This window comes from Pongo pygmaeus, chromosome 23 (assembly GCF_028885625.2).
Source record: "Pongo pygmaeus isolate AG05252 chromosome 23, NHGRI_mPonPyg2-v2.0_pri, whole genome shotgun sequence".
Lineage (NCBI taxonomy): Eukaryota > Metazoa > Chordata > Mammalia > Primates > Hominidae > Pongo > Pongo pygmaeus.
In genome coordinates, this window is record NC_085931.1 from 26,258,963 (window position 1) to 26,282,249 (window position 23,287).

Genomic DNA, 23,287 nt, shown 5'->3' on the forward strand with positions numbered 1-23,287 from the left:
TCCCAAAGGATTCCAGAACACTGCTGCTGGCTTCTGAGTGTTTGTCCCTCATATAGGATTCCAGAACACTGCTACGAGGGGCTGAATGTTTTTCCCTAAAAAGGATTGCAGAACACTGCTACAGGGTTCTGTTTGTTTGTCCCTCACAAAGGATTCCAGAGTACTGAGGCAGATTTCTTAGTGTTTGTCCCTCACATATGATTCCAGAACACTTCTACGAAGTTCTGAATGTTTGTCCCTCAGATGGGATTCTAGTACAAGTGGCTGGTTTCTCAGAGATTGTCCCTCACATAGGATTGCAGAACAACGCTGCTCGGTTCTGAGTGTTTGTCCCTCACATTGAATCCCAGAACACTTCCGCGAAGTTTGAAAGTTTCTCGCTCACATGGGATTCCAGAACACTGCTGCCGGGTTCTGAGTGATTGTCCCTCAGATAGGATTCCAGAACACTGCTGCAGGTATCGGAGTGTTTTTCCCTCACATAGGATTCCAGATCACTGCTTTCAGTTTCCGAATGCTTGTCCTGCACAAAGGTTTCTAGAATACTGCTGCTGGTTTCTGAGTGTTTCTCACTCACATAGGATTCCAGAACACTGCTGCTGGGTTCTGAGTGTTTGTCCCTCACATGGGATTGCAGAACACTGCTGCTGGGATCTGAGTGTTTGTCCCTCACATGGGATTCCAGAACACTGATACGAGAGTCTGAATACTTTTCCCTCACAAAGGATCACAGAATACTGCTAGGAGGGTCTGAATGCTTTTACCTCACAAAGGATTCCAGAGCACTGCTGCTGGCTTCTTAGAGTTTGCCCCTCTCATAGAAATCTAGAACATTTCTACGAGGGTCTGAATGTTTGTCCCTCAGATAAGATTCCAGTACACAGTGGCTCGGATCTGAGTGTTTCTCCCTCACATTGGATTCAAGAACACTGCTGCTGTGTTCTGAATTTTTGTCCCTCACATAGGATTCCAGAACACTGCTGCTGGGTTCTGCTTCTTTGTCCCACACAAAGGTTTCCAGAGCAACGCTGCTGGTTTCTGAGGGTTTGTCCCTCACATAGGATTCTGGAACACTTCCACGAGTGTTTGAATATTTGTCCCTCAGATAGGATTTCATAACACAGTGGCTGGGTTCTAAGTGTTTCTCCCTCACAAAGGATTCCAGAACACTGCTGCTGGGTTCTGAGTGTTTGTCCCTCACTTAGGATTCCAGAACACTGCTACGAAGGCCTGAATGTTTTTGTATCACAAAGGATTCCAGAACACTGCTGCTGGGTTCTGAGTGTTTGTCCCTCACAAGGGATTCCAGAACACTTCTACGATTGTCTGAATGTTTTTCCCTCAGTTAGGATTCCAGAACACAGTGGCTGGGTTCTGAGTGTTTGTCCCTCACATAGGATTCCAGAACTCTGCTGCTGGGTCTGAGGGCTTGTCCCTCACATCGGATTCCAGAAGATTGCTGCTGGATTATGAGTGTTTGTTACTTACATAGGATTCCAAAACACTGCTGCTGGGTTCTGTATGTTTGTCCCTCACAAAGGATTCCTGAGCACTGCTGCTGGCTTTTGATTGTTTGTCCCTCACATAGGATTCCAGAACACTTCTTCGAGTGTCTGAATGTTTTTCCCTCATATAGGATTCCAGAACACAGTGGCTGGGTACTGTTTGTCCCTGAGAAAGGATTCTATCACACTACTGCTGGGTTCTGAGTGTTTGTCCCTCACATAGGATTCCGGAACTCTCCTGCTGGGTTCTGAGTGTTTGTCACTCACATAGGATTCCAGAACACCTCTCCTGTGTTCTGAGAGTTTGTCTCTCACATAGGATTCCAGAACACTGATGCTGGGTGTGACGGTTTGTCCCTCACGTAGGATTTCAGAACACTGCTGTTGGGTTATGAGTGTTTGTCACTCACATAGGATTCCAAAACACTGCTGCTGGGTTCTGTGTGTTTGTCCCTCACGAAGGATTCCTGAGCACTGCTGCTGGTTTTTGAGTGTTTGTCCCTCACATAGGATTCCAGAACATTTCTATGAGTGCCTGAATGTTTGTCCCTCGGAAAGGATTCCAGAGCACAGTGGCTGTGTTCTGAGTATTTGTCCCCCACATATGATTCCAGAATTCTGCTAGGAATATCTGAAGGTTTGTCGCTGACATAGCATTTCAAAACATTGCTGCTGGGTTATGAAGGTTTGTCACACACATAGGATTCCAGAAAACTACTACGAGTTTCTGAATGTTTGTCCATCACAAGGATTCTAGAAAACTGTTGCTGGGATCTGAGTGTTTGTGCTTCACATAGAATTCCAGATCCGTGCTTCGAGGTTCCGAGTATTTCTCCCTCACAGTGGATTCTATAACACTACTGCTTATTTCGGAGGGTTGGTCACTCACATGCGATGCCAGAATACTGCTGCTGGGTTCTGAGTGTTTGTCCCTTACATGGGATTCCAGAACACTGCTGCTGGGTTCAGAGTGATTGTCCCTCACATACGATTCCAGAACACTGCTAAGAGGTTCTGAATGTTTGTCCTTCACAAAGTATTCAAGAACACTGCTGCTGGGTTCTGAGTGTTTGTCCCTCATGTGGATTTCCAGAACACTGCTGCTGGGTTCTGAATGTTTGTCCCTCTCATAGGATTCCAGAACACTGCTGCTGGGTTCTGAGTGTTTGTCCCTCAGATGGGATTCCAGAACACTTCTACAAAGTTCTAAAACTTTGTCGATCACACAGGATTCCAAAACACTGCTGCTGGGTTCTGAGGGTTTGTCCCTCACATAGGATTCCAGAACACTGGTACGAGGGTCTGAATGTTTGCCCATCACGAAGGATACCAGAACACTGCCGCTGGGTTCTGAGTGTTTGTCCCTCTCAAAGGATTCCAGAGCACTGCTGCTGGTTTCTGAGTGTTTGTCCCTAACATAGGATTCCAGAACACTTCTACAAGTGTCTGAATGTTTGTCCCTCAGATAGGATTCCAGAACACAGTGGCTGGGTTCTGAGCGTTTGTCCCTCACATAGGATTCCAGTACACTACTCCTGGGTTCAGAGTGCTTGTCCCTCACATACGATTCCAGAACACGGCAACGAGGTTCTGAAGGTTTTTCCATCACCAAGGATTCCAGAAACCTTCTGCTGTGTTCTCAGTGTTTGTCCCTCACATAGGATTACAGAACACTTCTGCTGGGTTCTGAGTGTTTTTCCCTCACCTAGGATTCCAGAACACTGCTGCTGGGATCTGAGTGTTTGTCCCACACATAGGATTTCAGAAGAATGCTTCAACGGATTGAATGTTTGTCCCTCACAAAGGATTGTAGAACACTGCTCCTGGGTTCTGAGTGTTTGTCACTCACATAGGATTCCGGAACACAGCTGCTGCGATCTGATTGTTTGTCCCTCACATACGGTTCCAGAACACTTCTTCGAGTTTCTGAAGGTTTGTCACTCACAAAGGATTCTGGAACACTGCTGTTGGGTTCTGAGTCTTTGTCACTCACATAGGATTCCAGAACACTGCTACGAAGTTCTGAATGTTTGTCCTTCACAAAGGATTCTTGAACATTGCTGTGGGGTAGTAAGTGTTTGTCTCTCACGAAAGATTCTAGAACACTTCTGCAGGGTTCTTTGTGTTTGTCCCTCACATAGGATTCCACAACGCTGCTGCTGGGTTCCGAGTGTTTGTCCTTCACACAGGATTCCAGAGCACAGCTCCAAGGGTCTGAATCTTTGTCCCTCACTTAGCACTCCAGAACACTGCTGCTGGTTTGTGAGTGTTTGTCCTTCACATAGGATTCCAGAACACTTCTGCTGGGTTGTGAGTTTCTGTCCCTCATATAGGACACCAGAACACTGCTGCTGTGTTTTGTGTGTTTGTCCCTCACATATCATTCCAGAACACTGCTGCTGGTTTCTTAGTGTTAGCCCCTAATGTACGATTCCAGAACACTGCTGCTTGATTCTGAGGGTTTGTTCCTCACATAGAATTCCAGAACACTACTTCGGAGTTCTGAGGATTTGCACCTCACATAAGATTCCAGAACACTGATACGAGGGTCTGAATGTTTGTCCCTTACAGAGCACTCCAGAACAGTGTTATGAGGGTCTGAATGATTGTCCCTTACATAGGATTCCAGAACACTGCTGCAGGGTTCTGAGTGTTTGTCCCTCACATAGGATTCCAAAAGAATGCTCTCAGTGTCTAACTGTTTGTCCCTCACAAAGGATTCCAGAATACTGCAGCTGGTTTCTGAGGGTTTGTCCCTCACATAGAATTCCCGAGCACTGCTGCTGGTTACTGAGTGTTTGTCCCTCACATAGGACTACAGAACACGGCTTCTGTTTTCTGAGTGTTTGTTCCTCAAAGAGGATTTCAGAACACTGCTACGAGGGTCTGAATGTTTCTTCCTCACATAGCATTACAGAACAGTGCTATGAGTGCCTGAATGTTTGTCCCTCACAAAGGATTTTAGAACACTGTTGCTGGGTTCTGAGGGTTTGTCCCTCCCATAGAATTCCAGAACACTGCTGCTGGGTTATGGGTATTTGTCCCCGACATAGAATTCCAGAACACTGCTGCTGGGTTCTGATTGTTTGTCCCTCACATAGGATTCCAGAACACTTCTGCTGGGTTGTGAGTGTTTGTCACTCACATAGGATTCCAGAACACTTCTGCTGGGTTGTGAGTGTTTGTCACTCACATAGGATTCCAGAACACTTCTGCTGGGTTGTGAGTGTTTGTCACTCACATAGGATTCCAGAACACTTCTGCTGGGTTCTGTGTGTTTGTCCATCATGTAGGATATACGAACACTGCTGCTGGGTATTTAGTGTTTGTCCCTCACATAGGATTCCAGAACACTGCTGCAGGTTTCTGAGTGGGTTCTGAGTGTTCGTCCCTCACACAGGATTCCAGAACACTGCTGCTAGATTCTTAGGGTTTGTCCCTCACGTAGAATTCCAGAACTTTGCTGCTGGTTCTGAGGGTTTGTATCTCACAGGATTCCAGAACACTGCTACGAGCGTCTGAAAGTTTGTCCCTCATGTAGCATTCCAGAACAGTGCTATGAGGGTCTCAATGCTTTTCCCTCACATAGGATTCTGGAACACTGCTGCAGGGTTCTCAGAGTTTGTCCCTCACAGGATTCCAAAACAATGCTCCAAGGGTATGAATGTTTGTCCTTCACAAAGGATTCCAGAACACTGCTGCTGGGTTCTGAGTGTTTGTCCCTCACTTAGGGTTCCAGAACACTACAGCTGGGTTCTGAATGTGTGTCCCTCACTTAGGGTTCCAGAACACTACAGCTGGGTTCTGAGAGTTTGTCTCTCACCTAGGATTCCAGAACACTGCTGAGATTGTCTGAATGTTAATCCCTCACAAATGATTCCAGAACACTGCTGCTGGGTTCAGAGTGTTTGTCCCTCACATAGGATTCCAGAATACTGCTACTGTTTTCTGATTGTTAGTCCTTCACATAGGATTCCACAACACTGCTACGAGGGTCTGAATGTTTGGCCCTCACATAGGATTCCAGAACACTGCTGCTGGTTTCTGAGTGATTGTCCCTCACATAGGATTCCAGAACACTGCTGCTTGGCTCTGGGGGTTTGTCCCTCACATAGGATTCCCTAACACTGCTGCTAGGTTCTGAGTGTTTGTCCTTCACATATAATTCCAGAACACTGCTGCTGGGTTCAGAGGGTTTGACCCTCACATAGGATTCCAGAATATTGCTAGGAGGCTCTGAATGTTTGTCCCTCACAAAGGTTTCCAGAACACTGCTGCTGGGTTCTGAGTGTTTGTCCCTCACATAGGATTCCAGAAATCTGCTACAAGGGATAAAAGCTTGTCTCTCACAAAGGATTGCAGAACACTGCTGCTGGGTTCTGAGTGTTTTTCCCTCACATTGGATTGCTGAACCCTGCTGCTGGGTTCTGAGTGGTTTGTTCCTCACATAGGATTCCAGAAAACTGCTGCTGGGATCTGAGGGCTTGTCTCTGTCATTGAGTTCCTGAAAACTGCTGCTGGGTTCTGAGGGATTGTCCCTCACATAGTGTTGCAGAATACTGTGGGGACCATCACCTCCCTCAGCAGCTGCCACCGCAGCTCTGGGATCCAAGAGCACGATGTAAAAGCCGCCGCCAGATGGAGCCCGATAACGGTCGCGAACGTCAGCAAGACAGATCCGGACGGGAGGGTAGCCCGTGGACGGCAAAAGCGAAACCATGAGTTGAGAAGCTCTTCCCGAGGCCGAAAACGCGGACCTTCTCCCCCAACCCTACAGAAACGTCCACAAGACGTGTCTCTGCATCGACCGCGACAGAGTCAGAAGACAACCCACGGCGTCTGGGTGTTTGGAGATGCATCTCGGAGGGAGGGAGGGAGAAAGAACAAACCAAGTACTCGGTCGCGGGTCGCTGCGGACACAGAGAGAGGCAGAATGCATATGCTCTTCCAGAATAAACACAGAGACAGACAGAGGAAGAGAAATAGGGAGGGAGGGAGAGAGGGAGGGAGGGAATGGAGAAAAGAAACAGATGGTGAAAGGTAAGGAGGGAGGGAAGGGAGCAGGGAGCAGGGAGGGAGGGAGGGAGGAAGAAAATGGAGAAAAGAGAGATAATTTTAAAAAGGTAGATACAGAAAGAAAACTTTTTAAACATTCAATTTTTAAAAGAGAGATGGAAAGGAAAGAAACATGAAAAAGAGAGAAAGAATGAGGAAAGAAATGAAGGAAAGAAGGGAAAAAGGAACAGGAAAGAAAAAAGAAGGAAAGAGGGAATGAAAGAGAAATAAACTATGAAAGAAAAAAGAACAGAAAGGGAGAAAGAAGGAAACGAAGGGAGGACGAAAAACGTAAAGAAGGAGAGAAGGAAGAAAGGAAGAAAGAAAAACAAAGGAGAGAAAGAAATAAAACAGAGATAAAGAAATATACTTATTTATTCATAAATATAGGTACAACACTTTTTATATATAAACATAAATGTATTTATCTACAATCATTTCTTTATATAGCAATGTACATTTATTTATATATAATAAATATCTATGTTATATAGAAGTATATTTCTCTATAACAGATACATATTTATTGTATATTTCTATATAATAAATATGTATTTATTATATACAAATATATTTATGTGTATGTAAATATAAACATTTTTATTTATATATAACTATAAAAATATTTTTATTTATAAATAAAAGTAAATACATAGAAATGAAACAAATAAAAAATACAATAAACTCAGTAAATAGGCTGGGTGCGGTGGTTCACGCCTGTAATCCCAGCACTTTGAGAGGCCGAGGTGGGCGCATCACTTGAGGTCGGGAGTTGGAGACCAGCCTGGCCAACATGGTGAAATCCCATCTCTACTAAAAATACAAAAATCAGCCAGGCGTAAGGGTGCATCCCCGTAATCCCAGCTACTCAGGAGGCTGAGGCAGGAGAATCGCTTGAACCTGGGAGGTGGTAGGTGCGGTGAGCCAAGATCGCGCCATTGCACTCCAGCCTGGGAAACAAGAGTGAAGCTCTGTCTCAAGAAGACGAAAGAGAGAGAGAAAAAGAAAGAAAGAAGAAAGAAAGAAAGAGAAAGAAAGAAAGAAAGAAAGAAAGAAAGAAAGAAAGAAAGAAAGAAAGAAAGAAGAAAGAAAGAAAGAAAGAAAGAAAGAAAGAAAGAAAGAAAGAAAGAAAGAAAGAAAGAAAGAAGAAAAGAAAGACAGAAAGGAAAGAAAGAAAGAAAGAAGGAAAAAGAAAGAAAGAAAGAAAGAAAGAAAGAAAGAAAGAAAGAAAGAAAGAAAGAAAGAAAGAAAAAGAAAGAAAGAAAGAAAAGGCAAGGCAAGGCAAATCCACCTGCTTTCACTACATCTGTGGAGAATCAGGAAAGTCCCCACCAAAAACAAGGCCTAAAGTGGAGCTGCCATCTGTAAAACCCGAGAAGAGTCCACGCGGGTTAAAGACAAGAAGAAAGACAAGGAAACAACTGACCAAAGAGAAGAACAATCTGTCCCAGCCAAGGTCTGTCTCCTGAGGTTGTTTGGGCAACCACGGAATCGGACGGAGGGAGGGCAGGCCTCTGAGACTCCGTTTCAAAAAATAAATCAGGATAATAAAATAAAATTAAGTTAAAAAAAGAAATTACGTATAATTCCTAACGTGGTTGATGCCTCAAAAGGTGAGAGTCATGTGTGTATGTCACGGTGGGGTTGTTTTCTTTTTTCCCGGAAACTCACTTTTTAATTATTTTGTTTCATTTCATATTTATTTTCATTTTTTTTGAGACGGAGTCTCACTCTGTCGCCCAGGCTGGGGTGCAGTGGTGCGATCTCCGCTCACTGCAACCACCGCCTCCCAGGTTCAAGCGATTCTCCTGCCTCAGCTCGGCCTCCCGTGTAGCTGGGATTACAGATGTACAGCACCGCGCCCAGCTAATTTTCTGTATTTTGAGGAGAGACGGGATTTCACCATACTGGCCCTGCTGGTCTGACCGCCTCGTGATCCACCAGCCTTGGCCTCCTAAAGTGCTGGGATGACAGGCTTGAGCCACCGCGCAGGGCCTATTTATTTTTATTTTATTTTATTTTATTTTTATTTATGTATTTATGTATTTATGTATTTAATTTTTTTGAGACGGAGTTTTGCTCTTGTTGCTCAGACGCGAGTGCGATGGCACGATCTCGGCTCACCGCAACCTCCATCTCCCAGGTTCAAGCAATTCTCCTGCCTCAGCCTTCCCAGCAGCTGGGATTATAGGCATGTGCCACCACACCCGGCTAATTTTGTGTTTTCAATTGAGACGGGATTTCTCCATGTTGGTCAGGCTTGTCTCCAACTCCCGACTTCAGGTGATGCGCCCACCTCAGCCTCCCAAAGTAATGGGATGACAGGCATGAGCCACCGCGCCCGGCCTATTGTATTGTATTAACTTATTTTATTTATGTATTTACTTTTATGTTATTTAATTTATTTATTTGTTTGTTTTTGCCTGATCAAAGGTCAATCAGACCCAGTCGTCAAAGTGGTGATTTCCTAGGCAACAAGGGAGGGAGGAACTTGGAGGTGGGGGGCGGGGGCGTTGGAGAAGACACAGTTGCCCCAGGATGTGCGCAGGCGGCCTGGTGCTTCCTTCCTCTGTCAGACCTCCGTTTTCAGAGTAACTGTGGCCACTAGGTGAGGCCGACGTCAGCCAATAAGAGCGTCAGCCCAGAATGAATTGGGATCCCCTGGGTGGGGGGAAGGATGGAGGCCCCCACATCACAGTGTGTCACCGCGCCTTCCCAGGAGATCCCCATAACTAATCGACCAGGGCCCCTGGGGGGGCACAGCCTAAGTCCCCACCCATCCACCCATTGGATCATCTGGAACTTCCATCCAGAGAGCAGAGACCGACTAGGAATTCTCTCAGTCAAGGTCCAAACGGAAAAGAATCACTGGCACAGACATCAGGACTAAGGCAATTTCTAAAAGACCGGTTTCTGTGTTTTGGGTGAATCCGTGTATTTCTGTATCACAAAATGACTTATTTTAAATGTTACAATTTTTCTCCTCCTTACGTGTACGTTCCTGTGATAGACAGACCAGGGGACTCCTCAGCTCAGAGTCCATGAGGCCAGAAGCTGACGTCCTAAATTTCTATTTAGAATGAATTTCAACACGCCGGCCAAACTCTCTGCCGTGAAACTGTTGGGAAGACAAGGGGTGGGGGAAGGGGGGAAGCCGGGTGCGGTAGGCTCACGCCTGTCATCCCCGCACTTTTGGGAGGCCAAGGGCAGGTGGATCCCTCGATCCAAGCCTTGGCAACGTGGTGAAACCTCGTCTCAAAAAAAATACAAAAACTAACTGGTTTCATAACCTGGATTCAAAGTTAATAAATAGATAAATAGGCCGGGGGCGGTGGCTCACGCCTGTCATCCCAGCACTTTGGGAGGCCGAGGCGGATGGATTGCGGGGTCAGGAGATTGAGACCATCCTGGCTACTGCAGTGAAACCCCGTCTCTACTCAAAATACAAAAAGTTAGCCAGGCGAGGTGGCAGGCGCCTGTAGTCCCAGCTACTTGGGAGGCTGAGGCAGGAGAATGGCGTGAACCTGGGAGGCAGAGCTTGCAGTGACCTGAGATCGCGCCGCTGCACTCCAGCCTGGGCAACAGAGCAAGAGTCTATCTCGAAAATAAATAAATAAATAAATAAATAATACTAAATAAATAAATAGATTAAAATTGAAAACAAACAAACAAAAAATGTAGCCGGCCGGGTGCGATGGCTCACGCCTGTCATCCCAGCACTTTGGGAGGCCGAGGTGGGCAGATCAACTGGGGTCGCCAGTTCGAGACCAGCCTGACCCACATGGAGAAATGCCGTCTCTACTAACAATACAAAATCAGCCGGGTGTGGTGGCCCATGCCTGTAATCCCAGCTACTCAGGAGGCTGAGGCTGGAGAATTGCTTGAACACGGGAGGTGGAGGTTGTGGTGAGCCGAGATGGTGCCATTGCACTCCAGTGTGGACACCAAGAGTGAAACTCCATCCCCCCCAACCAAAAAAAAAATTAAGTGCTCTATTCTGTTATTTTTGCTTCCTACCCTGAGAAGAACATAATACAGCTGTCTGTCTGCCTGCCTGCCTGTCTGCCTGCCTGCCTGTCTGCCTGCCTGCCTGCCTGCGACAGGGCCTCACTCTGCCTTTCACCCAGACTGGAGTGCAGTGACACCATTATGGCTCACTCACTGCAGCCTCAACCTTCCCAGGGTTAGGCAATTCCCCAAGGGATCCTACGGCCTTGGCCTCCCAAAGTGCTGGGGTTACAGGCGTGAGCCACCAGCACCCGGCCTGAGTTAATACATCTGGTCTCACTACGTTTTCCTATTCTCCTTGGTTGTGGAGCTGTCACTAGTCAAGACTCGTGAATTTCTTCAAGGCAGTGCATTTCGGGGAGATGCCATAGTGGGGCTCAATACCTGAGGTGTTCCACTTGTTTGTGGACCAGAACTTTGTGTTTTTGCAGGAATTGGAGTTACCTCTGGGCTATTACCCCTCTGAGATCAGACAGACTGTGTTCCACTTTGGCCGATTCTGGCAACAGACTTTTTTGAAGGGGCTCCAGTGGATGGCACGTCAATTACAGAAGGTGTCTAATACTAGTGTAGTTTTGTAAATAGGATCCATCTCCAGGACTTGGGGTTTCTAATGGCAAAATCCCAACACTTGGGGTTAGTGGACTAACAGCTGCTCGTCCTCCTAATAAACTTCGACCAGTTTTTGGTTTATTTTGAACCTGTTTAGATAATACGGAAGTCCCTGTTCCCAGTGGGACAGTATCAGATGAAATCACAGCTGAATCAATAGAAGACACAGGGGAATCTCTATTCAAGGAGTACTTTGAATTGGAAGATTATAAATTCAATCTGTTTAATTTGATTGTGTCCTGGGGTGTTTCTGTAAGAACCATCTCAGGCTGTCTGTGACATAAACTATGATGAGGTACTTGTGTGGTGCAACAGTTGGGCAGACAGTTGCTAAAGTTCTGTAAAGATATGAATTTAAATGTTTGGTCAGGATCTGGCTTTTCACCTATTTCACATAATGATTCAAAGGGATACCAGAGGAAAGGCTTTAAACTAAGGCTCTCTTGGTCACATTCTGATCCTTTGGCCAGCTGATCTGTCTTGCAATATGCACATCCCAACAATGAAAGAGTAAAGCAAGCTGAATCACCAAACTCAGTAACAATATCATCATGGTTTTTCTGCTTATTAAACACTCCACCCAATAAGATTTGTTCCCCTTCTGCAAGCTTGCTGAGATCAACACAACATTTTGCAAGCAGGTATTTGCATTGCGGTGTAGTACAACTGTGTCCTTTCAAGAGTCTATATGCTCTATAGGCCTTTCCTGAGCGGTAAGAACAGGTCGCCAGTAAAAACAAGGCTTCTTCTGAGTGTACTTCTGCATAAAGGCGTTCTGCGAGGAAAACCGCATCTCGGTAAGCATAGAGGTTTAGTGCTTGCCATATAGCAGCCTGGATGGGTTCCTGCAACACCGTCTTCCTCAAGGCTCAGGCCCACTTTCTGCAGTGCCTCAGGCACCCCCCTCCCCAACCCCGTAGCGGCTCCGGACCGGCTCATTTAAAGTCACCAGTGACCGTTACCTGGGGATGGGGAAGGCCAAGCCAGAATGACTTCTTTATCCTGCCGACTCTGGAAAACCCGGCCCCTTGTGATCCATTGCAAACCTAGAGTCACCTCGTGTTTGGAACACGGATCTGCTCCCAAGCTCAGTGGGGGGATGTGAGAGATGTGGCATGTAGGACGAAGGACTCTCTTCCTTCTGATTTGGTCTGCACAGTGGGGCCTAGGGCTGGAGCTCTCTCTGTGCAGACCGCTGACTCCTTCTACCTTGGGTTCCATCGGCCCCATCCTGGAACACGGGCCTTGGCAGATTCTGTCACTTCCTGGACCTTAAGTCGCTGTCAGAAACCCCACTTGTGCTCGGATGCCCCAAATGACTGTGGCTCGCACCTCTCTGGAGACATTGGAAATCTCTCCTCTATGCGCGGCCACCTAAAACCACAGGAGCTCGGGACACACGTGCTTTCGGGAGAGAATGCTGAGAGTCTCTTGCCGACTCTCTCTTGAATTCTTCATGGGTGTGTGGTTAAGGCAAATTTATCCCTCATATGATCAGAAGAACAATGTAAGATAGTTTATATCTGAAAGGAAAAAAATCTTTATATGGTTCTGAAAGCCTAAATCATTAACAACTTAGATAATAATTAGCATAAAAATACACAAACATGCTCTCTTCCTAGCAGTAAGTACACAGTAACAACAGAATCGAAGCATGTGGCTATGTGCATGTTTATATTTCAAGATGCAGAGTACTCTATTCCTCTTCTGTGCCTTTTCTAGATAGCACAATTCCTCATGAATCTAAGTGCAGCCATAGGATGGATTAGGGTGACCTGCCATTTGTATGCAACCGATCTCTATTTTCGAAGTAATTAATGTAAAAATATATTTTTAAAAGATAATTTCAAATTTCAGGGCAAACTAGAATGGTTTCACCCCTTTTCTTTGTAACATTTTTTTCTAAGGTTGGAAAAGTAAGGTAGGCTTTAGTACGATTTTCAATAATAAGTTTTCAAAGTGAGATGCAAAATGGTGGTGCCAACACATTTCAAGTCTGCTACATTTTGAATACACTTATTGGAGAAAAGACCTTCTCATCATTTTTTTCTTATAGGAAAGGAAATAACATGTACAGTTGACCCTTAAGCAACACGGAGGTTTGGGTGCTAGCCCCCCTGCACAGTAGAAAATCCACTATAACTTTGACTCCCCCAAAACTTAACTACTAATAGCCTACTGTAAGCCTTACAAATAACACAAGCAGTCAATTAACACATATTTAATACGTTATATGTCTTATATACTGTATTCTTAACAAACATGCCAGAGAAAAGAAAAAGAAAACCATAGGAAAATATATTTACTAGTTATTAAATGGAAGTAGATGATCAAACAGGTCTTCATCCTCATCCTTTTCATGGGCAGGGTGTGGAGAAGGATGTAGAATTGTTGGTTTTCCTAAGTGGACCTGCACAGTTCAAACCCTTGTGGTGCAAAGGCCAACTGTATAGCCATTGAATAGCAATTTATTTTTAGAAATTAACCTCACTAAAATACTCTTAGAGGGATGCCAAGAAAAAAAAAGAATAAGTATTTTTGGTTCATCTATTTCATTATTTCATTTCATTTCCTCATTTCATCATTTCATTTCCTCATTTCATCATTTCATTTCATGTCATTTCATCTTTTCATCATTTCATCATTTCATTTCAACATTTCATCCCATCATTTCATCTCATCATTCCATTTCATTTCATTCTTTCATTTCATTTCATCATTTCATTTCACCATTTCATCTCACCATTTCATTTCATTTCATCATTTCACTTCATCTCATCATTTCATCATTTCATCTCCTGATTTCATTTCATCTCATTTCATTTCATCTTTTCATCCCATCATTTCATCATTTCATCAATTCATCATTTCATCATTTCACTTCATTTCATCATTTCATTTCATCATTTCATATCATTTCATCATTTCATCTTTTCATTTCATTTCACTTCATCATTTCACTTCATTTCATTTCATCATTTCATATCATTTCATCATTTCATCTTTTCATCATTTCACTTCATTTCATCATTTCACTTAATCATTTCATATCATTTCATCATTTCATTTAATCATTTCATCTTTTCATTTCATTTCATCATTTCATTTGACTTCATCATTTCATTTCATCATTTCATGTCATTTCCTCATTTCATCATTTCATTTCATTTTATCCTTTTGTCATTTCATCTCATAATTTCATCCTTTCATTTCATCATTTCATCTCATCATTTCATTTCATCATTTCATCATTTCCTTTCACCATTTCACTTCATCTCATCATTTCATATCTTGATTTCATTTCATCTCATCATTTCATTTCATCTTTTCATCTGGTCATTTCATTTAATCATTTCATTTCATCTTTTCATCTCGTCATTTCATTTCATCATTTCATTTCATCAATTCATCATTTCATCATTTCATTTCATTATTTCATCATTTCATCATTTCACTTCATCATTTCATTTCATTTCATCATTTCATATCATTTCTTCATTTCATCATTTCATCTTTTCATTTCATCATTTCATCATTTCATTTCATCACTTCATTTCATCACTTCACTTCATCATTTCATTTCATTTCACCATTTCATCATTTCATCATTCCATTTCATCATTTCATCATTCCATTTCATCATTTCATTTCATTTCATCATTTCATTTCTTCATTTCATCATTTCATCATTACGTTTCCTCATTTCATCATTTCATTTCATTTCATCATTTCATTTCATCATCTCATCATTTCATTTCTTCATTTCATTTCATTTCAGTGATACATGTATTTAAGTGCTAATGTGATGCCCAGGAGACACCCTATTCCCCTTTGTAAAACACCTCCTTCAACAAAAGGCAACCTCTCATGGCTGGCTAAGTCTACAGGGATACCAGCCTCTCTTCAACCACCCAATTTGATTTAGAACCTCAAACAGCACCTCAGTTTCATAAAAACCTAAAACATAAACACAACACTTGGTTGTAAGTGAGCCAACAGTTTCTTGTCTCTTTCTCTGCTCAAGGCTTAAGGCTGTGTCTCCCCAACCACGTTCAGTGGAAGAAAAGATCCCCTGGACAAATAAGTTTGAGAACTGTTGTTGCAGGAGTTCTCAGAACCTTTAAAACACAAATCCTCATCCACAGGGATCTTCAGGAGGGAGATAGCTGATGCAGCACAACTTTCTTTCACAGGAGCATCTTGCAGAATACAGTATGAGATACAGAAAGGCACATTGAGTCTTTTTAACGGCCCCGGCCTTGGTGGGGGTGGGGTAGGAGCTCTCCAGATAGCATCTAATGAGTAGGAACATTCAGGTGGCTTTTTTTTTCCTTATTGGCAAAACTGTGTGTGCACCATGAATGAAGCTGGTCTCCCTTATCCATATCAATACTAAACCCAAATTAATTGGCTAAATTGGGACTCAACACCTCCAGGAGCCACGTGGAAGAAAGCCCCACCACACTTTAAAGTAGCTTACCTCATCATATTTGAGGAAAGCAAAACGCTTATGACCAGTATGCTGCTAATACAAGTCTACAGATAATGCTGTATGAAAAATTATTTTTCCCAATCATAGCTGGCATAGTCCACAGTTTGCTGGCATAGTCCACATTTTGCATTACACTTTCCCCCCTTTTTTTAAATTTTAAACACAGGTATTTTTCTCTTCTTTTTTTAAATTTTAATTTAATTATACAAGACGGAGTCTCAGTATGTTGCCCAGGCTGGTCTTGAACTCCTGAGCTCAAGCGATACATCTGTCTCCACCTCCCAAAGTGCTGAGATTACAGGCCTGAGACACTGTGTCCGGCCTTAAACGCAAATCTTAATTCATTCTTACAATTATCCTGAGGTTAGAAAAATGGAAGGGGAAGGAAAATGGCAAGCAGGTAGGCTGACTTCGGCTTCATTATTTGGAAGGACAGTTTGCTCGGTTAAAACACACTACTGCCCACAAAGGCCAAGACAACAGAAAAATACAGACTTATATAAATAGATTTTATATGTGACAGCAGTTTGAATGGAGACTTTTTCAATGCAAATGACAAACAGCTGTGCTTGGGAATAAATGACAACGAATTTTTTTATCTCAACAGCTGTCCTGAGAGCACATCTCTACATCTCTACCTGCATTCTGGAATCAGGGAGAAAGCCAAAATGGACGACAAGACACTAGATCAGCCGTGTCCAACCCTTTGACTACAAGGACTTTTCTGCCTATCTGTGGTGGTGGGTATCATGAAAATTATGCACAAACCTATTTTTTTTAAGCTCATCAGCTATCATTAGCATTAGTGTATTTTATGTGTGGCCCAGGAGCATTCTTCTTCCAATGTGGCCCTGAGAAGCCAAAAGACTGGACACCTGTGCACTAGATCAAAAGGCTACTCCTTCTGGAAGCAATTGTAAAGGATTTCTGACATTATGTTGACATGAAAACCAATGGATAGTGGGACAGAATGCAAAATCTTCAAGAATTTTTCTTGTTGGTTTTTTTTTTTTTTTTTTCTTTTCTGAGTCAAGGTCTTGCTCTGTGGCCCAGGCTGGAGTACACTGGTGAGATCACAGCTCAGTGCAGGCTCAAGTGCTCCTCCCGCCTCAGCCACAGTAGTAGCTGGGACTACAGATACGCACAACCACCCCTGGCTAATATTTTATTTTTTGTAGAGACGGGGTCTCACTATATTGTCCAGGTTGGTCTCAAACTCCTTGACTCAAGGGATCCAGGACAGGATAACAGGTGTGAGCCACCACACCTGGCCATGTGCATGAACCTTTAAGACAAACACAAGGCCCCACAAAAGTTAAGGTTTTCCCACCTGATTTCCAGGGGATCTTTTGGTGCAAGGATGAGAAGCCCTTAAAAGTACACAGACAACTCCAAAGATTCAAGAGAGTTCATTGGGGCTGAGCCAGCCCACTAGGCAGACTGACCTTCAAAAACGGCCCACCCATGACATACACCAGATGGCTCTCCAGTCCTCAGGGTCCCTAAAGTACTGGACAGAGCTACGAAAACAAACCCATCTGCTTCTTCCTGCAGGAAACCCCTTGAGGTCAAGACCCCACAATCAGACGAGGATGGAGTGGCTCACCCTCAGTCAACAGGCCAGACTCAAGGTGGTATAATGTCTTAACCAAGGGTATGGGACTCCAGGTCTGACTCCCAACTCGGTTCTCCTTTAATAACCACACTTTGTTAATTCTCCTTAACAGACAATTCCTGTCAAGTCAGTTCTCCCTCAGGCCTTCGGTTTCCTCACCTACAAGATGAGAGGGCTGGACCAGATGGAAATTCGGGGGGTAAGAGGATGTCCGCGTGCAGCCCACCCCGCCCACGGGTCCCTGGAGCCTCCATCCCAGTTCCCACCATGCACCCGCCCCACAAATCCTGCCCAAGGTGAGGGCTGGTCCCGGGTCCTCTGGCTGCCGCATCAGCGAGTGCAGGAGGGAGGAGAAGCCTCCAAGGGTGTGACGCGGGCTCAAGGATGCAACTCGGCCAGGAGTGAACTGGGGACCCGAGGGAGGTGTCCGGTCCGCTCCTGGAGCCCAACTCGGGTCCCCGACCCTCTTACCTCCACGGTCGGCATCTCCTGCTGGGTGAGGTCGTTGGACACAGCGCACTTGGTGCGCAGCCCGCGCAGGCTGCCAATGGAGATGCGGATGAGCTTCTGGAGCTGCCCGCACTGTTGCAGCGCCCGGCTGGCAGCGGCCCCTGCGCCACCCTCCGCGGTCACCGCATCACCCCCGCTGCCGCCCTCCTTCTTCTCTCCCATCGCCGCCAGGCGCAGCGCCGCTCTATGCAGCCTGCAGCGGCCGCGGCGGGGAGCCAGGGGCGCGGGCGTCTAGGCAAGGAAACACCTGAGCCGGGAGAGCTGGACCAGGAGCGCCCCTCGGCGCTGCCTGAGCCAGGACGCCGGTAGAGCTGGCAGCCGAGTCTGCCAATCCCGCCCTCAGACCCGCGGCGGTGGGGGCAATAAGCCGCGGCGGCGTGGGAAAAAGCCGCGGTGACGGGGGCAAAAAGCCGCGGCGACGGGGGCAAAAAACCGCAAAAAACGCGGCGGCGGGGACGAAAAGCCGCAAAAAGCCGCGGCGGCGGGGGCAAGAAGCCGCTGCGGCAAAAACCTGCGGCGGCGGTGACAAAAAGCCTCGGCGGCGGGGGCAAATAGCAGCAAAAAGCCTCGGCGGCGGGGGCAAAAAGCCGCAAAAAGCCTGGGCGGCGGGGGCAAAAAGCAACGGAGGCGGGGGCCGAAAGCTGCGGCGGCAGGGGGGTGGGGGCAAAAAGACGCGAAAAGCCTCTGCAGCCGGGGAAAAAGCCGCGGGGGCGGGGGCAGAAAGCAGCCGCAGCGGGGGCAAGAAGCCGGGAGGCAAAAACCCGCGTTGGCCGGGGCAAAATAGTGGAAATGGGGTAGAAGGCCAGCACAGCTTGGCATTCCTGGAGTGTGATGTGGAAGGAAAAGTGCAGCGGAAGACAAAAAAAGATGTAAGTAGACTTGACTCAGTGCAGCTAAGAACCCAGATGTTATCTTGATGTTATCTATCAGCTAATTTTTTGTATTTTAATAGAGAAGGGGTTTTACCACGTTGGCCAGGATGGCCTCGATCTCCTGACCTCATGATCCACGCACCTCAGCCTCCCAAATTGATAGGATTAGAGGCATGAGCCACAAAGTGCTCAAAAAATCTATTAATTAAAAAATGTTTATGTAGCCGTCTTTAATCTACCGTGTCCATTAGCAGATAAATACTATAAGCAAAATAACAACAATGAAATAAACATACACTTACAGTAGACACTCTGATTTATTTAATAAAAATTTGAAAATAGACCAAATTATGATAAAAAAAAATCTGTTACTATTGAGGATGAGGGTTAGTGTTTGGAAAGGGGCAGGAGAAGTATCACTATTTTTAGTAATGCTCTATTTTCATACATGGTTATAAGCAAATGCATGTGTTTCATTAATCAAGCTATCCATATTTAATCATTGTACTTTTCTGCATGTATGATATATGTCAATAAAATATTTTCAATTATATACAGCAAAATAGACAAAACCACAAGAAGACATACACAAATATTAAACCTAGAGAGAAATTTGAATCTAAGTAAGTCTCTGAATGACTGGTAGAACAAACCGAAAAATAATGAGGATGGAGAGGTTTGGAACAGCATGATTAGCAAAATTGACATATCTGTCTTTTAATATAGGCAGAAACATAGTTAGATTAAAAAAAAGGACTTGTCTCAGAGTATGATTTCTAAAAATAGTGGAATCGAGTTTGAATCTAGTAAGTACATATAAATAAATGTCTTAAAACTCCTCTTATGTTAGCTAATTAAGAAATATTATTGTAATAGATATTAGAAAATATTTTAATAAATTGGATTTCACACGCTAAGGAAATGATCTTACTTGCATTTGATAGTCCAATTACATACATATATACGTATAGATAGTTTAAAATATTTCTAATAACCTTATATACTTTTAAAAAGCTTTGATATCTGTTTGCACTATCTGGTCTATAGAGTACACATAGCAAACATGATTATAGCTCCCCTGCAATAAACTTCAAATGTCTAATTAATACAAAAATCTAGAATGAGAAGAGTTCTTTGCAATTTTTTTTTTTTTTTTTTTTTTTTTACCAAATAGAATATAGGAAAGATAGCTGCAAATATACCTGACACACTTATCTGTGAGTATGGTAGTAGCCTTTTTATTTTTTTATTTTTTTATTTTTTTTGAGAGAGGGTCTCACTTTGTCACCCAAGATGGAGTGCAGTCATGTGATCAGAGCTCACTGAAGCCTTCCCATACTGTGCTCAAGCGATTCTCCCGATTATAGTTTTAAGGCACCACCATCAGCCCAGCCTTAAAAAAGGCTGACTAGAGATCTTTATCTATGTATATCTATAGCTATCTATAAAATAAACATATGTGTTTATTATATAAAATATATATTATTGATATTCTATAAAAAATTTTTTTCAAGGTAGAAATATATAAAGAGGGTGCATGTAGAGCCTGGGTCATTGTGTAGTGAAGCTCAAGGCCTCTAAAGAAATGACCCTTGCCTCTTTTGTCTGGGCTAGAATCCAAGAAGGGAAAGCAGCAGATGCACTGGTTCCCAGGTTCTTGGCATCCCACAGAGAGAAACATGTTTGAGCTAGGGTAGCGTTAAACACCCTTGTTCTTACTCTCCTGTTTTATGTAGTCAGCAGAGACTAGCTTCATGAGAACAGACTGTGACAGTCAAGGCTGTCTGTTATTTTGTGCAGCATTAATTGAGAAATTCTAGCACCTGAAGACCTCTGGGCCATTTGAGGGTAGGTGCAGGGGAGGAAAGGGAAGTTTGCATCCCTCCTGCTGTGGAGAGAACCCGTGGGAAGCACAGACCTTGTCCTAACTGAAGGCAGACCCCCTTGCTAACCAGCTTCTCATCAGCCAACCCTGGATGAGTTTCCATGTCTATTTACTAAATAATCCTTATTGCTTTTCTTCATATGGGCAAAGTATGGTTTACAGAGAATATTGTTCCTTTGAACACCCATCGTGCGAAGCCCTTCCTGTTGTGGGAAAACAGGCTTCCATATGTGTCTTATTGGGAAACACATAGGCAATTTCTATGTTTTTACTGCATCAATTTCATGGATATGGGAACTGAATAGTGCCCATCAGAGGCTCACCTGATGTTGGAAATTGATCTGAGAGCGCGGAAGGACAGAATTCTTTCTTTGTTCCTGGGCAGCGGTGGTTGAGGGATCATTTTGTGGCAACTACGGTGGCAATGATGGAGGCAGAATGGAGGGCTCAGTACCAAGACAAGGAGAGACTTGGCCTCACAATGGCAGCATTGCAGGGGTGGCTCTACAGAGCATTTACTCACATGGTTTTCGGCATTGTCTCTAACTATATTGCTTCCCCAATAGGTGGACCCATTCTAAATAACTCCTTTTCTCTTTAAAAAAGCAAACTTCATTTGTATGACTTGCAATTGTAAATGACACCAGTTGGCCAGTTATCATTCAAATTCTCTGTTACTTAATCCTGCCTTTTCCTAACGTATGCAACTTTCCTCTAAAAAATTGGACACTTTGTTGCTTACTCATTGTCTTCACACGTTTTAAAATGTTGCTTTATGCCCCCAATCCCTATCTACATTTTCAGTGTTTTGCAAGTGGAGTCCATGTGTTCTTGATTTACTTGAAGCTCAAAATAATGGTTATAGTAACAAGTACTTCATAATTAAGCAAAAAGCTCTTATTGAAAAATGACAGAACTATACATAGAGATGACAACATGGAGAGATCTTTCCTGAGATCACAAAGTTATGGTATGGCAGAACTAGAACGCTGAGTAGAGACTCTGTGTTCCCAATCATTATTTCTACCACCAGCTTTCTATTTTGATGTTAATAATGTTCTTATGTGGGAAACCCTACATATTTGCCAATGTTTAGTTCATTGACTAAGAAATATAAAGAGCTTCAAGAACACTCTAATCTTTAAAAAATAAAATATCTATAATTGGCCATACAAAAAAATTGGTACTTGACTTATAGTGAGATCGTTTTATTTTGTGCTAGACAAATGAAGTCATAGAACAGAATGTGCTTTATATATTATGAATACTGCTTGTGTGTGTGTGTGTGTTTATAGATGCATATTAGGCCGCTGAAAAGTTTTATTATTCCTTCCAGGAGAGAGACTGCCAACTTTTGAACCTAATTAGAACAAGTATATTGCTTCTTCATATTTTTATTAAGGCAAAGACAGTCTAGTTAAAAATCATTCAACTTATCGTGGAAATGCTATAAATTGCTGTGAAGTGAGTTGCTGGCTATGGCTTGTCAAAGCAAATATATTGTACAAATCTTAGGGGAGAATTAGTGCTTATGCATTCAAATCAAATCATCTTGCAGCACACTGAGAAAAAGGTTAGATTTTCAAAATAATTTCAAAGTCATGAAAAGAGCATATATGCTCAACAAAGAGCCTAGCAACCCTCAATGACCAATTCCCCTTTTATATAGTTTGGTATCTGAATTAGAATCCCAGAATCTACAAATTCCTGTGGGTGTGGGTGCTGCATTTTGAGGATTTTATAACACTGCCATCACCGAGCTCTCTTTTGATATTCACTTTAAGGAGATAATTTACGGGCAACCAGAGAGCATAAACCAAAGTAGATATCTATCTAGATAGATAGATACATCTCCATATCATTGACAGGATACCTTCTGGCTGAGTGTGAGTACAGCCTATGGGTGTGGTTGGAGAGAATATATGTTCCACCTGAATGGCAGATCAAGATTATTCCTTCTCATCTGCTGCAATGGCTCAATGTGTTAAGGAGAGGAGCGAGACAGCAAGAACTGCATTCACTCAGTCGTACAGACCAAAAGGAGGAATGTCGCCCAGCCCTCTACACTGACCCAGAACCCAGCTCATGTCTCAACTGCTACCTCTACTACTTAGAAAGAAGTAACTCCACCCAAGCAGAGTTCTGGACAAATATATTTTTCTTGATCATATACAAATAGATGAAGATGGACTTGGATATTAAGAAAAATAATACTATACAAAATCAAGAGTAGACAGTCACCCCTAGACTTAAATTAACAGTGTGTACATTAGATAATTTAATCCAATGTATCAGGTAAAAACTTGAACAAACCTTTTGGCCTCTTCCATAAAATTCAGGGAAGCATGTCCTCCACAAAACAGAATCAAAATATCAATAAAAGACTGGCTTAAGATGAAAGGAAACCTTATAAATGAAAGAAGCCGGATGAGAGGCACTTAACTGAGAATGAAAAGAAACTGAGTGGACAAAATAATTATGAGAAGATGAACCTTCAAAACAGAAAGAGGGAAAAAAGCTCATTTGATACTATGGGAACTTAAAAGAGAGTGAACACTAATGTGAAAATTCCAAGAGTACAGAAAAGTAGCATAACTAAATTAAGAGCATGAGAAAATGTATACAATTTTGAGTAATAAGAATGAAATCAAAAGTTAGTATTGTATGTTATATTTTAGTAGAGTAATACTGAAGAAGAATGAAAACAAGAAATAATATTAAATATGAACATAT

The 23,287-nt window shown here is 43.4% G+C and overlaps 2 pseudogenes; one reads left to right on the top strand and one right to left on the bottom strand.

Annotated features, from left to right (window-relative positions):
* Positions 1-11,036: 11,036 nt before the first annotated feature.
* On the bottom strand, positions 11,037-12,410 carry LOC129023654 (cell division cycle protein 27 homolog; annotated as a pseudogene).
* A 5,043-nt stretch (positions 12,411-17,453) lies between these two features.
* Positions 17,454-18,581, top strand: LOC129023655 (spidroin-1-like; annotated as a pseudogene).
* The last annotated feature ends 4,706 nt before the right edge of the window (positions 18,582-23,287 follow it).